This window comes from Solanum lycopersicum, chromosome 10, assembly GCF_036512215.1.
Source record: "Solanum lycopersicum chromosome 10, SLM_r2.1".
In the NCBI taxonomy this organism is placed as follows: Eukaryota; Viridiplantae; Streptophyta; class Magnoliopsida; order Solanales; family Solanaceae; genus Solanum; species Solanum lycopersicum.
Window position 1 is genome coordinate 56,236,411 of NC_090809.1, and position 21,345 is coordinate 56,257,755.

Sequence of the window (21,345 nt, forward strand, 5' to 3'; positions counted from 1 at the left end):
GAGATTGATTCTATCTTAGATAGTCTATAGGATCTTTTAAGTGTGTGTGTGAGGGATTGTATGGGCGGTCGCTTCACAACTCACTCAAGCGAGACTTAGAATCACCATAGGTAGGATAATTTCATGTTCATATGTTGGTGCATTGTAAGTGTGTATATCTCATTATAAGTGGTCTTAAGGATAATTTAGGTGTGCCTAGAGAGGGTGTATGGGCGGTCTCTCTTTATCTTACTTAAGTGAGTCTTAGGATAGCTTTTAGTGAGAGGATTGCATGATTAGGAAGTGCTCTATGTGAAGTTGATAGGCTTCACTGTAACAGTGAAGGAGTTTACTGTATTAATGAATTTTCTTACTGTAAAGTTGTTCTAAAAATGTGATAAATTTCTTAAATAATTTCTTATGTGTTTCTAAGATGTTGATTGTTGTTATTATGCTTATAGTATGATGTTTTAATGAAAAATTCATGAAAAGCATGTTATTTATTAAATGTCCCTTTTTCATGGTTTTTGCATGCTTACATACTTAATGCATCTAATGTGCTAACCCCTTTATTTCCCTTTTTGACTTAAGTCTAGGGAATTGGAAGTCTTAATATGCCATGGAGGATGGATAAGTTTCTATGTGTTGAAGATGAAGTATTGGTGAGTCCTCATCGATTCGAGGACAATATCCCATGTTCCTTTATGTCTTAGTCTTTATTTTATGGCTTGTATGGGCTTAGTCCCAAGTGTTGTATACTCCAAAGTTTAGATGGTTCAATGAGATGTTGTAAAGGTTTAATGTTTAAAATGAAAGTTTTCCGCTTGCGTAATGATTATGGAAAGATTTCTTCGTGTGTGAAGAAAGTTTTCAATTCTTACTCATTTTACAATGTTTTATTATGCAATGAATGATACGAGTGGCTTTAATGAGACTTCTTGAAGTCTCATTTGCCATGTGGCGACTCAAGGATGCTCTAATTTCTAGGGTATACTTGCGGGTTGTTAAATCGCAGTAGAGGAAGCCACTTAAGCTTTTGTTTTTCAATGAATCAAGGGCATAAATGGAAAAAATAAAGGAAATATATGAATGTTGGCTTGTGGTGGCGCCATGTCACTGGGTTGGTTGCAGATTTTCTTTTATATATATATATATATATATATATATATATATACACACACATACACACACACACACACACACTCTCTCTCTCTCTCTTTACATTACTAGGAGTTTCTGTAACTAACAACTATATACTCTTTACTAGGAGTTTCTCTAACTGTTTACCATCAATATGAGCCTCGTGATGATACAACGTCTTACTCATATTTCCAAAGTCGTTCTATACCTTGTCGGGGTATAGAACGCAACTGTATTGATGAATTCACTAAAAATCATGTTACATGAATGAAATAAGTAGCATACCTGTAAACTCAAAGGGCTAGTTACTGTAATATCCCGTATTAAAAACAGATAAAAATAAGCTTTTAAGAAATCGGCAGATGCAATCGATGATCACTATCGACGGACCATAGTCTAATCTACGACCCAACTGTGCATCCGTTGTTTGCTACTGAAACTCTCCCAAAAAGTCAGACCAGAAAATGGACTAAGTGTCGATCCACAGACAGATCTATGGTCCTTAAGTTAGACTACGGTCTGTGGTCTATGTTATTGGATTGAGACTCAAGTTACCCAACCCGTGACATGAACTACGAATGACCAGCACGAACCGTCATTCAATCTACGGTCCATAGGTCTGAGCGTAGGTGAAAGTGAGAAGTCAGTTATGGGGGGAAATGATGTTGGGTCAACTTAAAATTGTCATAATTTTTAGCACAAAATGAATCAGGTGCCATATGACCTATGAAATGATATATAATTGAATTATCTTTTCGTAGACACCTATTTTGCGAAAATCTAACCTCTAAGTAAGACGTTATGCCCTTTTTAGTGAAGGCCTGTCGAGCATACCCAAACGACGGACCGTCAGTCCAGGTCGTCGTTTGGTCCGACAGCAAAATTTCCAGGGGGTCTTTTGGTCTTTTCCTAGTTCATTTAACCCCTAAGATACGTCGTTTAAGTCCTAAATCAACAGATTTTAGTCAGCTTAAGCCTAGAAACATAACAAGAACTTACCTAATTCAAAATCAAAAATTAAAACTTAGAAAATTAGAAGCAAGAAAGCAGAAAAAGGTCAAAAACCCTAGTTCAAGAACACAACAAGGTTTCATCAGCTCCAGCCCCGAAATCTAAATATTTCTCTGTGGAGTTCATCACCAGGTATGTGGGATTTCCCCAGTGAATCTCTTTCACCCATTAGATCCCTAGTTTTCAGTCAGTTTTTGATTCTTTTATCATGATTAAACTTAGGGTTCCTAGAATTACAGTAGATCATCACGACTTAGTTAGATATATGTTCCAGATTAGATTGTAAAGTTATTATTCATTTTATCGCATTAATTTCAGAACCCTTGCTATGTATTTCTTTAGTTCTTGAATTACACATGCTAGGTCAGATATTTCAATTACTTCAGATATACATGCCTCAGTTATTAATGCATAATTATCAGATAAATTATTTCATTCTCAGTTTGCATGTTCAGTTTTGAGATATCCAGTATTTATAAAAATTCAGTCATAATTTCTTAATATTTAATTCATTGGGAGTAGCATAATATCGAGTTGGACTAGGGTTCAGCGTACCCAAATAGTCCCAGAACTACTACCCAAGTAGGTTGTAAGTCCCCTACGTGGGCATCAACTTAGTGATCACACCACCATGGCTTTACACCTCTTACAAGGTATATTGGGTCCTCACGATGGGGCGTATATATCAGACTCCACACTTAACTCATGTGGTTTTATTATCGGTTATTAGTAGCCATCACAGTTCAATAAGACTCTATTGTATTGACCATATTTACAGTTCGGTTAGTATTTAGTCTCAATATGTTATAAATTTGGTCATTGCATCCAGTTAGCTCAGAATTTAGTATATCATGTTCATAACATTATACTTGCTTTTATACTTGTTGAATTTTTCTTTATTTCAGCTTTACTCTATCCTACATGCTAAATATCTTTCAAGTACTGACGCTACGTGCGTTTCATCATCTCGTGATGTAGGTTCAGGTTTTTAGCATTCATATCAGACTTAGATCAATTTCTAATCTCCAGTTCAGCAGAATCAGTGGTGAGTCTTCATTGTCCGGGGACAAGAGTCATGAGTTAATTTAAGTCTTTTAGTCATTTTGTTTCAGTTTTTGCTAGACTTAGTTGGGCTTGTCTCAAGATTTTTAGTCAGTTAGAGTCTATTTTCAGACATAGTTAGTTTCAGCTTAGTATTGAGTTAATAACTTATTTGTATTAAATCATAAGTTTTTCATATATCTCAGTTTTAGCATATGGATATTATCTATCTTTTTATCTTTATTATGATTTAGCTTTCGCATTAGTTTATTATCTTTAGTATGCTCATGATCATACCAATAGGTTTAGCTTTGGATCACTTGTGGTTCTTGATCCCGTGTCCGCATCTCGGGGGTAGCTCGGAGAGTGAAAGTTACCCGGAAATAATTTCCAACATATACTTCATAAAAAATGTTATCTCGATCAAAGAAAAAAATTCCGAATCTTACAGTTTACTGGCAATAACAATATATTTTTCCAAATAAGTAGAAAAAAAATATATGTATTGTAAGTGCTAACTGTGTCAAAGCATTTGGCTCTCTTCATAAATGTTGAAAATAGGGAAGAGAACAATGCATGACACTGGTAAAAAAAAAAGTGCTCATAAATGCAGGAAGCAGAAATGAGCTGAAGGATACATAACAATCTGGTTCATGTAATTTTTTTTATTTAAACACCTCTATTGAAACTTTAACTAATGATCATAATCGAGTCATAAAATAAAGAGACCACAGTAAATGTTGGATGATTTACAAAAACCAACTATATGTAATAGAATTATAGCATAGACAATCTATCAACAACACATCTATCGTACAAAATCAAGATCCTTCAAAAATCAAGAAGCACACCTTTGGCCCTCAAGCGGTTGAACATTAATTGCAACTTCAGGAAAATGAGTAATTGGTGATAAACACATAGTTTTTTTGTTTGTTCTACAATTAATACTAATTTAATGTAGCTTAATATGCAAGGGATAACAAGAGGTAATCTCTCTTTCTCTTTCATTCCGCTTGATTTCTCTTTCTCGATCTCTCAATCTCTCATTTCTGCCAGTAAGCGCACAACAAGAGGTAATCTCTCTTTCTCTTTCTTTCCGCTTGATTCCGCTTGATTTCTCTTTCTCGATCTCTCAATCCCTCATTTCTGCCGGTAAGCGCACAACAAGATAAACTTGAGTTTGATTTCATTAGCTTCGTATAGCTTTGAGGAAAACATAACTGGAAAAAATTTATTATATTTAGCAGATTCTGTCTCTTCTATATTTAGCTTGAGAAAACGATGTGCAATTCTCTATCTCAGGGTCAGTAGTTGTGGTGAGGTAAGTATAAATTGCTATTTGAAACTTGTTTTGAACACTTCACTCTAGAACCCTAATTGAGTTCTATCATCGCATTGTCATTTCCTCCCACATATAGCTTGTTTTCAGTTTTTTAATGATTAGTTTGCTCTAGGTAGCTTTATTTTGCAGATGACTACAACAACTAAATGGGGGAAATCAGCTGGTAGTCTCTCAATATATCATCTTTCATAAAGTTCAGAGTTATAAGCTTTCTGTTATATCATTCGTGTAGATGATACCTAGAACATGTCTCAACATCTACCTCTCAAAAGGAAAATACATAAAGGAACTACCTAAGAGAGACCGAATCAACTTTTCTCTTGCACAAGCCTAAAGTTTTGGCACTGCGATGGCTGATCTTCCTTCACATAAGGACAATGGGAAAATTGTTCCCTTTTGAGCACAACTTCACATTGACAACTTCCTATGAATATGATTGATTCTCATTAACTGAAGGGAGGAAGTTTGGTACTTTACTGCTAGAGGTGTAGACATAAAACACATATTCAACAAATTTTTATTATAGGAAGGAAACACAACTTTGCACTTTCCCTTGGTAATAAAATACATATAAAATATCTCGTGAATGAAATACTTCTCCATAAATGTAAACTTGTGAGATACGGAGAGTCTTGCCCAAATACCTTTCTAGATCTGCCAAGTGTCAATAATATACTAAAACCTTTTGCAGTCAAACAATGCTTGTGTTACTTACAGAGCTCTATAACATATTCTACTCCGTCAAATTTAGGGTTGGTTCCACCATATAATATATAACAAAATCCTTCCCCACAAATATTAATCTATTTATTACATTCTATGAATTGACAAATGGATGTGGGGAGTGAAAAGCTTAACTTCAGCCTCAAATCATTTGTTGAAGCCGAGCGAGCGACGATGGCGCGAGGGGGCACCTTCTTCTTAGCTCTTTAAGAAGTAAAGGAAGTGTTTCCTTATATAAGGACAACAATTTCTTTTTTTTTACCGATATGGGAGAAATGACTTTTCATTTGCACTTTGCAAATGACTTTTCATTTTTCTTCCAAAATAGTTTTCTCACTTTTCATATTCTTTCTTTTCTTCACACTTGCTAGACCCAACAATACTTAGACAAGTATTCAAATTCTGATATCTTAATTTTAATACATATCTTAATATTTAGATGTGCATTCACATGTAAACTTCTAAATTTTAATGAAAACAAATGACGCCTTATTCTCATTAGACTCTTTCTGAGACACTTTTATTATTAGAAAAAAATTGTACGCCATATTTTTTTCTTCAAAAAATATTCAAGCTTGTCTCGTTTTTCAATTTTATTAGTCATCCAAATTATTTCCATTACACTTTAATTTTTTTCTTTCGATTTATTTATGAAGAATTGATAAAATTTATTGCAATTTTTTTATTTGATTAAAATGCAAAAACAACTTTTCATACATAATGTGATTATATTCTATGTAAGCTTCCCTATATCTTACTTCTTTATTTTGTAATGGTTTCTTTGTTGCTTTTATTGTTACTAGTACTTCTTAAGGTCCAAGTCTTTCTGATGATATACCTTAAAACCTGTACTTCCGACAGCAATTTGAGCGACTTTTTCAGTTTGTTCGAAGAATCGAGGAATGGATGTACACAACCCCGCCTGAAGAGGTTAGGTTATATTTTTTTTTCATCTAAGCTTCTCCTCAGTTACAGCATTTATTGTCGGCTCTCCTCTTAAGGATATCTTAATTTTCCTTGTATGAGGACAATATTGCTTGTTAATTAGTTTCCTGCTTTGTTATTGAGTTGATGCAAATTTGAACCACTACATGACATTAAATTACCAATACTGGAATAAAGTTGTAATCTCTTTTGCAGATGGAACTTTAGGTTTGCATTACCAATATTTTAAGTTGACACTGAGCAAAAATTTGGTTCCCTTATTTGTAGCTCAGTTGTTCCCTTTATCTGATCTAATTCACACACCACAATCACAATCACAAGTAGAACATCATGATCATATGTGATCAACATTGCAGCATTCATACATATACAAGTATTATAATGAAGCACGGACAAGCATACATGGCATAATCATGAAATAACGACCATCACGTACCTCGAAACAAGCTTGAAACCCTAAGAACTTGATCCTCCCCTTTCCGGATATGTTCATCTTGTTCTTGGTCTACAAACAATCAATATAATGCAGGAATCAATAAATAATAACTAATTATCTTGATTACTAGAAATTCTAGAACCCTGGATCAAAACCATGATTCCAATCATCAAATTTAGGGTTGGTTCCACCATATAATATATAACAAAATCCTTCCCCACCAATATTAATCTATTTATTACATTCTATGAATTGACAAATGGATGTGGGGAGTGAAAAGTTTAACTTCAGCCTCAACAGGGAAATTGTGACCCGAGTCCAAATCGTGAGCCCATCTCGACCTTGTCAATGTACCGTTGAGAGATTGTACAATTTAGTACAAATTCAAGCTGTTTGGCAGCATTATCTTTTGGGGGGGTGGGGGTAATTACAGAGAGTTGAAAAAAAAAAGAAAAGGATACATTAGAGGGGCAAAAGAAATAGAGTAAGAAAGGTCAGAAGAAATATATATATATACATAGAAACATACAAAACAGAAAAAGGAGATACTACAGTGACTGGGGGCCTAGAGTTTTATGTTTATTTTCATTCTCCACTCACGAAAACTCGTCGAAGTTTCATTGTAGCAGCAGTGAGGTCGTCTTCCACATGTTTCTCGTCTCAGGTCACTGCCCCGAACAAGGTAAACAATTCATTATCCCTTTGTTTCTTTTAGTGTTGACTGAGTATGTAGCTTTTTGTAGAATTTAAAAGCGAATTCATATGAAGTGTTTGGTATGATACTATTCCCTTTGTCTTATTTTCCGAGATGGTTGGTGTTTTTGTTTCCGGGAGAGTTCAATGCACTCTAAAGCTTATCTTTTGTTTGCGTTTTTTTTAGTTATGGTTGTGCTCTTTTTCTTGCGGATAGAGTCTTTTAAATGCATGTAAGCATGATTTGGGAGTGCTCGTTTTAATTGTTTGGAGGGTCCGGTTCAAATCAATGTTGTTCCTTGTTGTGTATGTATTGTACTTAGGTGTTAGATTTGTTTCAGTCTCCAAAGTTAGTATTTGGGTAAAATGAGTATTAGCTAGTAATATCCTTTCTTTGTACATGTGTTACTTGTGTATACATTCTGTTTTGGAGTAATTTAGTGTCAGTTGTTAGCGTATATATCTCACTCTTCCTCGACTATCAAAACTTTATGGATCATTTTCTTATTCCGATAATAGCTTAATGTAAAAGGATTATCTAGTTGTTTATAGTGTTTGGCTCTGATGTTTTCTCATTGTTTTCTTTTATACTATGATTTAAAACATAGTAGAAGACTACTCTCACTTAGTTACATATCACAGCCTTAACACGCAATTTTCTTCCTTTTTCACTCCTTAAATCTCTCCCTAATTTCATTCCATAATCTTATCAGTTACAAATTTCATATCAATTTGATTTACAAAAGCATTCTCGCTCCATTAAATCAAATTTAAACTACTCAATAGTTGTCTTCTTCATTTTTATTTTTTCTTCTATATTTCTTGATATAGTGTGTCACCTCCATAGTCGTCTTCTTCAATTTTTATTTTTTTTCTCATTATTTCTTGATACATAAGAATTAAGATTCTTATTTTAGTATTATAATTGCTCAACTAGTCGAAAAAGGATGCATCTAGGACTTCTAAATAGATTGTGAAAATAACGTTCAAAAAGACGGAAAAAAACTGATCTACTAGTGGCTTTAGTAAGGACTTTGGATCGAGATCCATGAATGATGTCTATGTTAATAGTTGAAAAAAACATACAAGGGTAAATATAGAAAAAAACTACATTTATCTTCTTAAGTGAATGTTGAGAAGGAGAAGTCGAAATAGATCAAATTGTTGATTTTCTTGTTCATTTTTTCTGATATATATGTGTTCAAATTTTTGATGTATAATGTTGTTTTTGTTTCTTAAATTAATATATAATACCTTAATTTCAACATTATGATACATTACAATTTCATCATGTACAATGTATCGTGTTTAAATACTAAATTATCTTATGATTATAGTTTGTGATATATTGACTGTTTTTTAATGTATCTAGTTATCTTTGTTTCTCAAATTAATGTATAATGTCTTTGTTTCAACACTTCGATACATTACGATTTTATAATGCACAATATATCGTGTTCAAATATTAGTTTTGATATATAAATTTAATTAGTTTTCACAGTAGAAAAAAAATTCTACCAAATGTATCATATATCTAGGTGTTTCTATGTATCTTCTAGCTCAAATTTAGAAGGATATGTATCCGTACATAATACATGATCCATTTAAGTGTCACACAAGTATGTATCAGATTCATAAATGGTGATACGTAAATGTTATTATCAAAAGTCTATTTAGTTTGAGGAGATATGTAAAGATCTTGAAGATCATGTACACAATATTTTGTCATTTAAGCAGTGCTAATATCAAATATATTTTTATCAAACACAACTGTACAAATTGTGTGTTAGATATACAATTTTATAGAATACAACATGATACTCTCTATATTGTATCAGATACACAACATTTTATTTTTGCATGAGCAAATACACAATTTTTTAGACATGATACGTAAGTTTGAATTTATACTAACGGTATTTGATAAGTTGAAACTACCACAAAGTAATGTATCAATCTCAAACCTAACATTTGTATGGAAAACAATTACTTAGTGTATCTAGTAGAATTACAACACTTATCAATTTAAACGAGATACATAAATAGTAATGTATTTATAAATCTATTCATATAAAAAACAAAATTCAAAAGAACGATTACACAACATTACAAAAGGTATGAATGATATATCAAAGTTATGCATCTCTTTAGCATTTGAATTTGTTGTTTCAATGCATAACGAATACATTGAAAATCCCAACACTTGTTTCTTCACCTCAACGATGTATTAGATCTCCAAATTTTTCAACAGCTTATCGATCTTTAATTCAACTGCAATGGTAGATTTGTGATTCACAAATCAATATTTTGACCAACAACAATTTCATCACTTTTGTATCGTTCATATCTCACCTCACTTTCTCATATTTCGAAATGTCTCAACAAGATCGACATGTTCAAGTTGTATAAGTACAATTTGACGATAATTTGTTTTAAAAAATTGAGATTTTTTTAGGAAGAATCAGAAGAAGAATTTTGGGATACATTAACTAGATTTTAATGTATTATGAAGTACAAATTGAAATGGACAGTAGCTTCTTTGATCATCTCCTACTGGTGTCCATATCGAGATGAGATGAAGAGGAGGCCAAGCAACATAATCAACATTTTCCTATGATTTACTTCTGCTATATATCGGTTTTCCAAGTGTTTCTTCATCTCATCGATATACTGCAATGGTGAATTTGAGATTCACATAAAATTATATGTTCAACTACTATTCATTATGCATCTTATCAAATTTTCGACAAATTTATACGATTATTTGATGAACATGAGACAATGAATAAAAAGAAAAAAAAATGAATTTTGAATTTTTTTTATTCTGGAAGGATTTGCATTTGAATGAATATTTGGAAGAAAATAGATGGAAGAAAATTTGAATTTTGAATTGATTGAAGTTGTTACCATTTAGGAGAGATTGACATCAAATTAATTAGCATGATTTGGGGAAGTCATATTCAAAATGGATTCTCTTTCCTTTAAAAGTGTAACTGAATTTGTTTAGTATATCAAAATTTATGTATCCAACTCATTTGCTATGCATCCGGATAGCACTTATTTTGAGGGATTTTTGTAAATTAAAATAGCAGGGATAGAATATAATTTAGGTCATCACACTATGGGATTTAGGTAAGTTATACTAAAAAAAATTGCAGTGAATTGGCCCGCAAACAGAAAATGATGGGGAAAAAATGAAGGAAGAATAAATTGACTTGAATGTACATCTCAATGAGACAGACATGATTCTTTTGCTGGACTTTTTTCTGATTTACAATTTTTTTGGCCTTTCAACACGCTTAATTAAACTGAAGGACAACAAATTCACTGGCTGTTCTTTCTATGGCCAAATAAAAAATTCACAATCATTTTCTCATAATCGAATTCAAACATCACACTTCATAGTGAAATCTTTAAACTAAGTGAATTTAAAATTTTGAGACTTACTTGTGAGGCTTGAGCAGTGAGCGACTGAGAACCTGAGACTGGAGAGCCGAGTAGGTCTGTGCAGAAGTCATGAGAACTAAGAAGAGTGAGACTCAAAGTCTCGAGCAGTCAAACTTCTAACTTCTCAAATTTGAGCTTGCTCACCTATCAGACAACCAACAAATGACATTTAAAGGAGGAAATTTTATCACCAATGCAAAACATGTTGCTGAAAATGAACTCCATCATCGTGAAAATAATCAATTAGACCATAGTATAGTACAAAAATGCACTGAATTCATATCTCAATCCGACTAGATAACAAATTGGTATAGCATAGAGAAGATACACTATCAGAAGATACACCAAAAGTATGCATCAATATGCACTTCTTCAGAGTAACTAAAACTCGACTAACAAGCCAATATTTTGTTCCTTCGGTTGAATCATGAAAATAGACATACATAATGATTAATGGAACAAATAAAAATAATGCACGCTTGAGGTATAATCGTTAGTCGTTACCTTGCGAGTTGCGTCCTCGCCTGAGTGACTGGAGTAGTCGTTGCCTTGCCTCGCCTGAGTGACTAGAGTAGTCCGTAGTCGTCGCCTCGCCTCGCCTGACTATCGAATTTGGAGAAACGAAAAGTCCTTAAACGAGAGGAGTTTGGAACCGAAGAGTTTTCTAACCTAAGTCGTAATAACTAGAATTGTGAAATTAGAAATTAGGAAAAAAATAGCGGGTCTTATCGGGGTATCGGGCACTCGATATTTTTCCTTCCCAACCCGACTAGGGAACCGTTAAGTCAATAAAAAAAAACTAAACCGAGCCCCAAACCAATTACCTAATATCCTGACCCATTAGCCCAATAAATCAAAAATTGATTCGAGTTGATGGTTTAACTCGATTTTTGCACAGGCCTAGTACTAAATATTATATAATGAAGTGCTTATCAATTCGAATATATTGGTTAATTTATGAAAGTAAAAAACGTGTATTAAGTTAGTAAGAATATATGAATTTATAACGGTAAGCGTGTTATTAACATTAATTAAACAAGTAAAAAACTTTTATGAGTTGTTGTGATGTAATTGAATTAAGATAGGAGTCTTATTTTTAGTCTGAATGGTGTTAAGAGTGTGTTACAAATCTGATTCATTCATATGTAGTCAGATTTATTAAGAGACTTATAAGAAAATAAAACAAAAAAACATAATGAACTAAATCTGAATAATTAAGATATAGTCCTAAAAAACAAACAACCTGAATGAGGCGAATTTGATTGATTAAGATTCAGACACCCATTAACTGCAAACAAATGAAGCCATAATATCATTCAAACTCTATTAAAATAATAAACATTTTTTTCATAAACAAATTCTCTTCTTCCTTGCTTTTCTTCTGGACAAGTTTCAAGTTTCTTCCTCTTCTTTTCCAATCAAGTATCATTTTTTTCTTTCGAATAGATAAGTTCTCATAATCTTTTACAAGTATTTATATAATATTTCTAATATATAAAATATTCTTGGGTGCATTGATATTTATGAAGAACTCTTCTTGTCACACAATTTGTTTGTTGTCAAAATTTCTTTGGAAGAAGTTATCATTGTTTCTTGAGAAAAAAAATTATTTGAAAACACAAATAAATCATTTTTTTCTGGGATGGGTTATAATCTTATTCTTAAAACAATTGTTTGGAAGAAGTATCTTGGTGTGGATTATAACTTTTATTGACCAAAGAAATTTTTTTTAATTGATATAATGTTTAATTTCTAATTTAAAAAAATATTATGCACATTCAGATTTTGAAAACAAACAATCTTAATGATTAATTTATTGTTCAGACCTAGAAACTGCATTTTAATATTTTTTATCAACCTGTATTTATAAAGTTAACCAATAAACAGAAACAAAAATAAGATGAAGCATAAAAAGTATTAAATAATCTGAGTCCATAGAAACTATTGTGTCTCCTTAAGAAATTTAATCCCTCACTGTACCTGAGGTTATGGTTTAATTTCTCCCAAGATAAAACAGATTAATCCTATTAAAGAAATAACGGTATCTCATACTTCTTTTACGTCAGTGAACTTAAGAACAACAATAAGTCACACAGACTCAGTTGATCAACACTTTGATTTTGAGAGAAAAATATATGCAGAGAAAGAAAATTTCAGTGTTTGAAAAAATGAAAAATTGTCCATTCAGAAAAATCTGTTCAGACCCGTTTTATCCAGAAAGTTGTGTCTTTTGAAAAAAATAACAACTTTTTGAAAATTGTGTCTGTTAGGAATATAACGGCTTTTTCGAAAAGAGTAACAACTTTTCATAAATTTTGTCCAAAAAATTTATCAATCAAATCATTTGCTGAAGCCGAGCGAGCGACGACGGCGCGAGGGGGCACCTTCTTCTTAGCTCTTTAAGAAGTAAAGGAAGTGTTTCCTTATATAAGGACAACAATTTCTTTTTTTTACCGATATGGGAGAAATGACTTTTCATTTGCACTTTGCAAATGACTTTTCATTTTTCTTCCAAAATAGTTTCCTCACTTTTCATATTCTTTCTTTTCTTCACACTTGCTAGATCCAACAATACTCAGACAAGTATTCAAATTCTGATATCTTAATTTTAATACTTATCTTAATATTTAGATGTGCATTCACATGTAAACCTCTAAATTTTAATGAAAACAAATGACGCCTTATTCTCATTTAGACTCTTTCTGAGACACTTTTATTATTAGAAAAAAATTGTACGCCATATTTTTTTCTTCAAAAAATATTCAAGCTTGTCTCATTTTTCAATTTTATTAGTCATCCAAATTATTTCCATTACACTTTAATTTTTTTCTTTCTATTTATTTATGAAGAATTGATAAAATTTATTGCAACTTTTTTATTTGATTAAAGTGCAAAAACAACATTTCATACATAATGTTTGTGGCAATATCCGAGGTGGATATGACGGCGACTTCATTACCATATATGTATCAAAGACAACAAACAGATGATGTATGGTTACCTAAAAACAAACTAAGAGTTAGAAATGCATTTGGTTGCCACAATCAAGATTGTCATCTGGGCTAAACTCCAAACATTCTACAATACTTCATATAAAATCCAATTCAATCATGGATATTGGCAATTATTTAACGATAATGAAATGATTGCCACTATCTTATTCTCTAAAATGAAAAATAGATGTAAATGCACACTGGCTGTAAAAAAAGTTCTCTTTTCAGTGGCAATAAAATACAATTTACACTAAAAGTTAATTACTAAATTCAATTTTTCTATTTTTACTCATTCCCACAATAAAAAATGGTGGTCATTATTTCTCGTTTACTAGTAATTATTTAAATTTCTTTATTTTTACAAGTTAAATTAACTTAATGATAATTTTATTCGTGGTTTGCAATATTGAGAGCAATTTTAGTGCATATGATCGTCTCATGAGAAAAGTAAATTGTTAGAATTGAAACTTAAACCATTTCACATTTCAGTATATATCTATATATATCTTTGTTTTCTCTTCTAATTGGATTTATGTATTCAGGTCCAAGCTTGAATGTTTGTAGAAACAAATGATTTTGTAGGCATATAGATGATGATTTTGGAGTTCGTTTGTCGTATAGAATTGAAGTTAAACTTGGAATTGGGTTATTATTAAAGAACAAGACAAAAACAAAAAAAAAAATAGATGAAGCTTAAATAATTGGCATAATTATATATACACACTCAAATTTTGATATTCTAGTAATTGAATTTTTTCATATATGTGCCATTTTTCTTTAACAAAATTTGACATACTAATTAAACTATTTAAAAAATTATATTTATAATTTAACAAAGAATGATAATGAAAAATATGAGTCAAACTTTTAATAAAAGTAAAATTACAAGAATTTTTTTTAACCTTTTCCCTATAATACAGAACTCAAACTCTTATTAAGATTAGGTTAAGCATTATAAATATACTTTTAACAAATTTAAAACATAAAATATATAAGGTTCTTATATCTTTGGTTGCCAATAAATAAAAAAATATAACTTTTTTTCTATGTGCCTTTTTATTTAATAAACTAACATCTCGATATGAACATTAATAAGGCTCTATCATGTTCCGTCATCAAGATTCATTAATGGTAGGCAACTCCACCCTTCCCATGCGTCAACATAGTACTTAAAATTTTTGAAGGAACGCTTCGTCTTAAGATAAAAAAATTTTGATCTACTTTTATAATCATAGCAAATAAATATTTTCTCCATTGCTTTCCTCTATCCAATCCAATCTAACTAATATCAAATTTACTGGTAAAAGTGAAAAAAGATACAATCCTTAATTGGCCAAATAGATAAATTTAATGAAATGATATTGCCAAAGAAATTAATATGCTATTTAACAACGATGAAAAAACAAATATATTATTTCATGAAAATACTTAAAAGGAAAAATACAAATTAGGTCTCTATGAGGATTGATGTGGGTTATAGTTCCCCCTAAAACATGTCCTTTGTAAAATCTAAAATGCATAGAATTGAACTCTTACAAAATCATCACTTATATAGTTGCAATTATCACAATGTCTTCATTCTTTTTGTACCTTCGATTCACTTTATGAAAGCAGACATACTAGACTTTGAAAGAACTCTGTCAAAACACCATAATCAAATTCCCTAGTCTTTGAATATCTAATAAAGTTATCCTTTGGATCGTATATCATCACACTATCATCAAACATAATAAAAAATTCACCTCTTTTTGACAAACAAAATGAGTGAGAAAACAAATAATCCACGGGATTTAGAGCACAATCGATTGCAAACATCTGTATCCAAGATTCTTTGTCCTCGTACTCCTCCATAGTCCTCATATCTACGTGAGTAGTCGAATTATTACAAATCGCGGAAAGATTATTTCCCAACACCCCCAACACAAGAGCTTCACTCTCTTCTCCATTGTAAGGTCGTTCCACTTTACTCCATTTCTCATTAATCAAATTGTAAGAGGTTATGCTCCAACCGCTTTGGATATTAATCCTAGTAGTCCAATAAAATTTTCGATTCACAAACCCGAGCCAATTAATCGTATCACATTTAGTGAACAATGTATTATTTGCCAAGAATCTTTCTTTAGACTATATATATCTATCTCTTGAAAATGAGGTGGACATCCAACAATAGAAAAAATACACACTACCATGTAATCATCATGGATCTCATCATATCCAAAGCCATAAGTGCAATAACCCTCATTCTTCAATTGAGTTCTAAAATTAGGAAATTTCTTACACTTTCTTATTGTTGGATTCCATAAAAATACTTCATTTTCCTTATGTATTAAAATTGGTCATTTTGGTTGTGGTGATCAACTAGCTCCAAAGATAAGGTCTTAATGGACGTCCGTGTAAAGTTTTGGCAAAAATAATCTCATAATTTCGAATCACAAAAAAAGATGAGGACTATAGCACACGAAAATCGGTAAAATGGGAGGTTTACATGGTCTGGACTCGTTTGACATTGAAAATGGATCGTTTTGGCTTTGGTGACCAACTGGCTCCATAGATAAGTCCTTAACGATGTCCATATAAATTTTTGGCAAAAAATGATATTGGAATTCTGGATCACCTTTAAAGATAGTGGACTATAGCACACGAAAATTGGTAAAATATTGTATTTACCTGCTCTTGGGCTCGTTTGACCTTGAAAATGAGACGTTTTGACTGTAGGACCAACCGACTCCATTGATAAGGTTTTAACGGATGTCCATGTAAGTTTTTGGCAGAAATGATCTCAGAAGTTTTGATCATAAAAAATAATGGTGGATTATAGCACATGAAGATTGACAAAATTGGGGGTTTACCTAATCTAGGGCTCGTTAGACCTTGAAAATGGGTCTTTTGGTCGTGGTGAAAGGTTGACTCAATAAATTAGGTATTAACCAACATCTGTGTAAATTTTTGGCAAAAATAATTTCGGAATTCGGATCACTAACAAAAGATGGTTGACCATAGCATACGAAAATCAACAAAATGGGGGGCTTACTTGCTTTGGGCTCGTTTGACCTTGAAAATGGATTGTTATGGCATAGGTGATCAACCAGATCTATAGATAAGGTCTTAACAAACGTCTGTGTAAATTTTTGGCAAAAATGATCACATAATTTCGGATCACCAAAAAAATAGTGGACTACATCAAACGAAAATTTACAAAATAGGGGTTTTACCTACTAATTTGGGGCTCGTTTAACCTTTTAAATGGGCAGTTTGGGCCGTGATAACCAACCAGATCTATAGATAAGGTCTTAGCAAATGTCTATGCAAGTTTTTGGAAAAAAGTGATCTTGGAATTTCGAATTACCAAAAAAGATGGTGGACTATAGCATATAAAATCTGTAAAATAGGGGGGGTTACCTTCTTTGAGCTAGTTTGACCTTTAAAATCGATCGTTTTGGTTGTGGTGACCAAACAGATTCACATATAAGGTATTAATGGACATCTGTGTAAATTTTTGGCAAAAATGATTTTGGAATTCCGGTATACCAAAAAAATATTGGACTATATAGCACACGAAAATCAACTAAATAGATGGTTTACCTCTTATGGGCTTGTTTTACCTAAAAAGGTGATATTTTTGCCGTGGTGACAAACTGATTTCATAGATAAGTTCTTACTGGACGTTCATGCGAAATTTTGGCAAATATGATCTCGAAATTTTGGATAACCAAAAAAGATGGTGGACTATAGCCTACAAAAATCAGCAAATAGGAGGTTTATCTACTCTAGGCTCGTTTGACCTTGAAAATGGGACCTTTTGACCATGGTGACCGACTGTCTCTATAGATAAGGTCTAACAGTCGTCCATGAAATATTTTGACAAAAATGATGTCGGAATTTTGGATCACCAAAACAAATGGTAGACTATGACACACGAAAATCGACAAAATAGGGCGGTTACCTGCTCTAGGGCTCATTTGACCTTGATAATATGTCATTTTGACCGTGGTGAAAAACCAGATCCATAAATAACATATTAGCGGATGTCCATGCAAGTTTTTGGTAAAAATGATCTTGGAATTTTGGATCACCAAAAAAGATGGTAGACTTATAGCACACGAAAATCGACTATGTATGGGGTTTACCAGCTCTAGGGCTCGTTTGACCTTGAAAATTGATCGTTTTGGCCGTGGTGACCAACTCACTCCATAAATAAGGTCTTCATGAACATCCATTCAATTTTCGGCAAAACTGATCTCAAAATTTTTTATCAACGAAAAATATGGTGGACTATATCACAAGAAAATTGGTAAAATGGGGTCTACTTTCTCTGGGCTCGTTTGACCTTGAAAATAGATTGTTTTGGTCGTGGTGACCAATCGACTTCATTGATAAGGCCTTAACGGATGTCCGTATAATTTTTGGCAAAAATGATCTCAGAGTTTTGGATCACTAAAAAAATGGTGAAAATTGGTAAAATTATGGATTTACCTGCTCTTAGGCTCGTTTGACCATGAAAATAAGTTGTTTTGGCTGTGATGACCAACCGACTCAATAGATAAGGTCTTAACGGACGTCCCTGCAAGTTTTTGGCAAAAATAATTTTGAAATTTCAGATCACCAAAAGATGGTAGACTATAGCACACAAAAATCGATTAAATTGAGGGTTTGCCTGCTTTGGGGCTCGTTTGACCTTGAAAATGGGTTGTTTTGACTGTGTTGACTAACCAATTGCATAGATAAGGTTTCAACGGACGCCCGTGTAATTTTTTGGCAAAAATTATCTCAGAATTCCGGATCACCAAAATCCCTTGAACGATAGCACACGAAAATTGACTAAATTGGGGGTTTACCTGCTATGTACTCGTTTGACCTTGAAAATAAGCCGTTTTGACTGTGGTGACCAACCAGTTCTATAGATAAGGTCTTAATGGACGTCTCTGTTTATTTTTCGCAAAAATGATCTCGAAATTCTTGATCACTAAAAAGATAGTATACTATAGCACACGAAAATTGACAAAATGGGGTGCATACTCTATTTAGGCTTGTTTGACCTTGAAAATGGGCTGTTTTAGTCGTGGTGTCCAACCCACTACGGATTGCAGGCTGCAACTCGTCTACATAAAGCCGGAATCGCTAGTAATCACCGGTCAGCCATACGGCGGTGAATTCCTTCCCCGACGTTGTAAACATTGCCCGTCACACTATGGGAGTTGGAGGCGGATGTCAGCGGTTCGAGTCCGCTTATCTCAGACTCGTGAACTTAGCCAATACAAATCTTTATGATAGCACCCAATTTTTCCGATTCGGCGGTCAATCCATAGATAAGGTCTAAACGGATGTACATGTAAGCTTTTGACCAAAATAATCTCGGAATTGTGAATCACCAATAATATTATGGGCTATAGCACAGGAAAATCGGAAAAATGTGGGGTTTACCTTGCCTGAAGCTTATTTGACCTTGAAAATAAGGTGTTAACGGACATCCGTATAAGTTTGTCAAAAAATATCTCATAATTTTGGATCACAAAACAAGACGGTGGACTTTAGCATAGGAAAATGGGAAAACGAGGTATTTACCTGCTATAAGGTTCGCTTGATCTTGAAAATGAAAAGTTTAGGCCATGGGGATCAACTGACTCCACAACTAAGGTCTTAATGGATGTTCGTGTAAGTGTTTGGCAAAAATTATCTCGTAATTCTGGATCACCAAAAAAGATGGTGAACTATAGGACACGAAATCGGCAAAATAAGTTGTTTACCTGCTCTAGGATTCGTTTGACTCTTAAAATGGGCTGTTTTAGCCGTGGTGACCAACCAATTCTATATATATGGTCTTAGCGAATGTTTATAAATTTTTTTGGCTGAAATAATCTCAAAATTATGCATCACCAGAAAAGATGGTGGATTATATCAAATGAAAATTGGTCAAAATGGGGTCTACTTGCTCTGGAACTCATTTGACCTTGAAATAGGCCGGTTAGGCCATGATTACCAATTTACTCCATAGATAAGGCCTTAATGTACGTCTGTGTAAATTTTTGATTAAAATGATTTCAAAAATCCAGATCATAAAAAAAGATGGTAGACTATAGCACACGAAAATCGGCAATATTTGGGGTTTACCTGCTCTGGACTCGTTTGACCTTGAAAATGGATCATTTTGACTGTCGTGACCCACCAACTGTATAGATAAGGTCTTAATGGATGTCCATGCACGTTTTTGGCGAAAATGATCCCACAATTTCGGATCATCAAAAATAATGGTGGACTATAGCAAACGGAAATCGACCAAAATAGGAGGTTTACCTTCTCTAGGCTTGTTTAACCTTGAAATTGGGACATTTCTCTGTGGTGAACAACCATCTTCATAGATAAGGTCATAATGGACGTCCATGCAAACTTTTGGCAAAAAAGATGTAAGAATTTTTTATCACTAAAAAAGATAGTGGAATATAACACATGAAAATCAACAAAATGGGGGGTTTACCTTTTGTGGGGCTCGCTTGACCTTGAAAATAAAACGTTTTAGCCATGGTGACCAACCATCTCTATAGATAAGGTCTTAATGGACATCCATGTAAGTTTTCGATAAAACTTATCTTAGAATTCTGGATCACCAAAAAAGATTGTGGACTATATATAGCACACGAAAATTGAAAAAATATGGGTTTACCTACTCTGGGATCGTTTGACCTTAAAAATTGATCGTTTTTACCATGGTTACCAACAAATTCCATAGATGAGGTCTTAACGACCCTTTGTATAAATTTTTGGCAAAAATTATTTTGGAATTCTGGATCAACAAAAATACCATGGACTATAGCATACAAAAGTCGGCATAATGGGGGGCTTACATACTCTTGGCTCGATTGACCTTGAAATTGGACCATTTTGATCGTGGTGACCAACCGACTCAATAGGTAAGGTCTTAACGGACGTCCGCATAAATTTTTGGCAAAAATGATCTCATAATTTCAGATCACCAAAAAAGATGTGGACTATATAAAACACGAAAATTGGCAAAATGGGGGGTTTACCTTCTCTAGGCTTGTTTGACCTTGAAAATGGATCGTTTTGGCCATGATGACAACTGCCTACATAGATAAGGTATTAACGAATGTTCGTGTAATTTTTTGCAGAAACAATCTTGTAATTTCGGATCACCAAAAATCTCATGGACTTTTAGCACACAAAAAATTGACAAATATTGGGATTTACCTTTTTGGGCTCCTTTTACCTTAAAAATAGGCCGTTTTGGTCATGGTGACCAACCGAATTCATAGATAAGGTCTTAATGGATATCTATATAAATTTTTGGCAAAAATGATATCAAAAAATTTGGATAATCAAAAAAAGATATATATCACACAAAAATTGATAAAATAAGGGGTTTACCTTCTGTTGGGCTCGGTTGACCTTGAAAATGAGCCGTTTTGGTCATGGTGATCAACCTCATTAGATAATTTATTAATGAACGTCTGTGTAAAATTTTGCTAAAAAGGATCTCGAAACTCTAGATCACCAAACAATACGGTGGACTATATAGCACAAAAAATGGAAAAATGGGGATTTACCTGCTCTAGGCTCGTTTGACCTTGTAAATGAGTCAT